This window comes from Atta cephalotes (genome assembly GCF_000143395.1).
Source record: "Atta cephalotes unplaced genomic scaffold scaffold00222, whole genome shotgun sequence".
NCBI lineage: Eukaryota > Metazoa > Arthropoda > Insecta > Hymenoptera > Formicidae > Atta > Atta cephalotes.
Window position 1 is genome coordinate 6,243 of NW_012130286.1, and position 5,126 is coordinate 11,368.

The following is a 5,126-nucleotide window of genomic DNA, read 5'->3' on the forward strand; positions in this document are numbered from 1 at the left end:
ACTTTTCCACGCTCTCTCACAATTCTCTGGCTATCTCAGCTAACAAATCCCGATCCGCCAGGTACACCATGCTCTTCAGATTTGGGATTTTTGTTGGTCTGAGCTCTGTGGTCATGACCATCATCTACTTCACGCCCATACCCAGGTAAGTAAAAGTCCATAGAAGGAAAAATTTAAAAAATCAATAGCAAAAACGTCTATTTTGTGACATAAATGCGAGATGAAAGTATATATACCCTATGCTTTATTTATGAGAGCAATTTTCTTTGTTTATCGCGAAGCATTCAGCTTATATTTTAAAATATCAGATTGAAAGATCGTTTTGTGCGGCTATATTCGGTATAGCTTTTTTGATATCGTAACACTTCTAGCAGAAAAATAAAAACGTTGCTAATAAAGGAATAACTGATAATGAAAGATAACATATATCTATTTTATTTGTTCTTGCTTCAAAATTTTTTATTAACGCTTGAATTTATGGATTTCATTTATTTAGCTAAATAGTTCTTACTCAGATTTTTATTTGTTCTATTTTTTTGTTGTAATCTATTCAAAATATAAATTCACAAATATAAATATAATTTAATTGTTAATACAAGTATTTAAACAAATAAAAAAATGAAAATATATTTGGTGTACAACTTTGCTTTCGCCGTTTTCCTATAAATGGCTTTAGCGGTAAGTGGTGGTCGAAATAAATAGATCATAGACGTCATACAATAAACTTGGGCATCTGTCAACATAACCCCATAGAAACATTAGTCGATTTGTGTCTGCATCATAAAGTTATTCTCGATTGAAAATGTCAGTTTACGTGCCAAATTCTCGTCATTTGCGGGAGGTTTTAATTTTTTGCTTCAATATGAAGAAATCTGCGGCTGAGGCTCATCGAATGCTCTCAAATACTTATGGTGAGGCCGCTATTAGTGAAAAAATATGTCGTGAGTGGTTTCAACGCTTCAAAAACGGTGATTTTGACGTCGAAGATCGGCATAGCGGTGGAAGAGAGGTTTTCGAAGATGCAGAATTGGAGGCATTACTTGAGCAAGACTCGTGTCAAAATCAAGAATTGGCACGATCATTGGGAGTGACTCAACAAGCCATTTCAAAACGCCTCAAAGCCATGGGAATGATTCAGAAGCAAGGAAATTGGATGCCGTACGAAATGAAGCCGAGAGATGTTGAACGGCGTTTGTTTGCTTGTGAACAGCTGCTTGAAAGGCAAAGACGAAAGGGATTTCTGCATCGCATTGTGATTGGGAACGAAAAATGGGTTCATTATGATAATCCCAAGCGCAGAAAATCATGGGGAGTTCCCGGTCATGCTTCCACGTCGACGGCCAAACCGAATATTCACGGCTCCAAGGTCATGCTCTGTATTTGGTGGGACCAGCTCGGCGTAGTGTATTATGAACTGTTAAAACCGACTGAAGCAATCACAGGCGATCGGTATCGAACGCAATTGATGCATTTGAACTGAGCATTAAAAGGCAAACGGCCGCAATACAACGAGAAACACGATAAAGTGATTTTGCAGCATGACAATGCTCGACTCCATGTTGCGAAAATGGTCAAGACATACTTGGAAACATTGAAATAGGAAGTCCTACCTCACCCGCCGTATTCTCCAGACGTTGCTCCCTTCGACTATCACTTGTTTCGATCAATGGCACACGGCCTGGCTGACCAGCACTTCCGGTCTTATGAAGAAGTAAAAAATTGGATCGATTCGTGAATAGTCTCAAAAGATGACCAGTTTTTTCGACGCGGGATTTGTACGCGAAAGATGGGAGAAAGTAGTGGCCAGCGATGGACAATACTTTGAATCATAAATGTATAACCAGTTTTTTACAATAAAGCCTCGAATTTTGGAAAAAAAAACGGCGGAAGCAAAGTTGTACACCAATTGAATTTATTAATTATATCGACAAAGTGCTACAATTATACTGTCAATTTTTATTTGTATTACTTGGATAATGAATAAATGAGCGTATATAATTTCCGTAGTTTCATCGATGATTATATTGTGATTTATATCGCATTTTTTATAAGTAATCGATGTATCGTATACACATACGTGATTGTGCATTTGCAATATATAATATTTGATAATCGAATCGATCGTCGCGATCAGCCTTGCGTAAATGTAACTCTCATATGAAACCACTTATTTCCTAGAAATTGTATTAGTGAAATACACGTACGAGACACTTGTATTTAATGGATTGTGAAAAGTACGAGAGATGCGTTTCGTCAAATTAAACGAGTGAAAGCGTCAATTATTATATAGTGAAGTTTTTCTGTGTACGCCGAAACCGTCCCAACTATTGTGATACACACATTGATATTCCGAGAGTTTTATTTCGAAAATTGATAAATAACAAAAGTAGAAAATATATTTTGTTATTTTGTTAGATTGAACACAATACAGAAAATGAGAATATTTCCAACCTTTATACAAGCTTTGTATATAGAATTAATGTATACTTATATAGAGCGAATAAATTATTTTATATTGTAACTATTGTAGAATCCTCTGCTGGCAAAATGAATTTCAACTCTTTCGTTAGTAATAGCTCTTCTACACAAAATATCGATGATGTCTTTAAAGATCCGAGTTGCGAAGAGATAAAATAATTTATTCAAGTATGCATATTAATTCTGCATATAAAATTTGTATAATTGATATGGTTATAGTTGTTACTGTTATATTTTTTTCTTTAGATATATATTCGAGATTACATTTTCTATTATATACACGTATGTCAAAATTATTAATCTCTTTTTTAACATCAAACCTTGATTACTCAGTGACTCATAGAAAGAAATCAATTGTCGTTAAACGCAAAAATCATCAAGTAAAACATTTCGACGTCTGAGAAATTTTTACTCAACTGCTGCTTAGTATAACGAACAAAAATTTATCAAAAGAAAACAGAACAATATTTTTATTATCGCAATAGAAAGATACGCCTCGGGATACGTTCACTTTCTCACGTGATAAATAATGTTTTCAGTCTCTTATTGATGACTTCGATAATTTCATGACTGAGCAATTTCACTTCGAGCAATATTCAAGCAGTGTTAAGTTACAGTGAATAATTGCATTACTAATTCTTCCTGCATTTTCATAGACAAATGAAGACGGAAATATAATAGAATTAAAGAGAGAGAGATGCCAAATAAGAGAGAGAAATAAATTATTATTATTCATGATAGTTATTACTTACAAAATTAGGAAGTAATATTTGTTTGGCATGACGTGATAATGATCGTTTTTTAAAATGCCGATTAGATAACTTAATATCATTACGGATCTATATAATGCAATGTAATGTTATCTAATATGCATTAGATAATAACACGTAAAAGAAACGTAGAAATTTCACATTTTGTGATATGTTTGCTTCGGTTGTCGTAACTGTATAAAATATTAATTATTGCAGTGGAAAAAGTTTTTATTCATGTATTATTCTTCATATTATTAAGATTACTAAAAGATTAAATTCGGGGACAGGAATATTTTAAAGTATATCAATTTCGAAGTATAATGAGTTTTTTACAATAAACCGTTACTTATCACTTATAACATATATTAGAGATAAGTTAGAATTACATAAATCTTAAAAAACTTACATCCAGCATTAATCACATAAGATCGTTATGTCACTATACTTCAGTCAATTAGAAGGGTAATTCTCAGAACAAACAATACATTATACATATAATTGATCAGTCATAACATAATCTAAGTTAACATAATCAACATAATGATTTTAAATTATAAGAAATGGAATTTAGCCATCTCCACGCAGTCAGTCACTTATTGACTTATTACTGCCTTATGTTACACTGCTGACTCGCTTATAACTGTTCCTGACTTCTGATCATTGACATATAGAAAAGATGATTTTACTGAAATATCTAAAAATTAGCTGGATACAAATCTGAAAATAATTTTGTTGGACCATCAAAATTTATGTAGGACGTTCAAATTGGAATGTCAAAACTTTTTTAGCATTGCTTATCATGTTTGAAAGTCTTATGTAGTTATTTTGATGGTCCAATAAAATTATTTTCAGATTATTTTCTGTATCTAGCTGAATTTTTAGATACTTCCGTAAATTTGTTCTCTATGTTAATGGCTTATTACAGAAAGCTCATTGCATTACCTTTATAGGTTCACACGACTATTAATCTTCAAAACTGATCTTTCCTTTGTCTACTATCTTTAACAAGTTTGTTTGCAACATGTAGAGAAAATGCTTAAATTGTTACGATGACAGGAAATACAATCGTTTTCTCTATTGTTTCGTATGTTATCCGTAATTCATTTCCGCAGAGAAAATGCAAAGCTATGTCGTTTTCACAAATTTTAATTTTATTTAATCTTTGTAAACTTAAGTGAACCAACATATCTTAATTAACTTTACATCATTCGTTATTTTATTCTTTTGCTTGCTATATATTTATAATAATTTTTAATTAAAAATTGTTCACTGGTTGAGATAATTTACTTTTTTAATTTCAACGAAGAATCTTCTGCATTATCTTCTGTGCAGAAACACACAAAAATGTTGCAAGTATTTTCTTATCAAATCATTTGGCGATAGGCAGACAAAATTACTCTCAAGAGTGATAACAGCACGTACAATTTAGTAAACAATCCGTAACGATCAGTGAATGCAGCATATAAAATATAATTTTATTTTAGCAATAAAAAATAATGAAAGTGTATTATGCGAATACTTGCAGCATTCAAATAGTCGCGAGGTACTTAATACGCGCTCTCCCTAAAAAATAAGCGTATTGTAGCAAATTTATTGAATTAGCGATATATATTCGTCGATTTATGTTTTCAACTATTCGGATTAGACAAGCACAGTCGATCGATCAATCGTACAACTAGACTAAAAAAATAAACTTTGGCCGAACGTATTTCGGCATTACAAAACACTATATAATAATTCGAAGTAATTATGTCAATCGCATAAATAAATCGATCACCTTAGTCATAAAATATAGTTTGAATGAAGATTTTAGATACAACTGAGATAAACATATCTATCCATTAAAAATATTGTACTATCTTTATGGCTAACATTTTCAGTCTCTCCAATTTTATT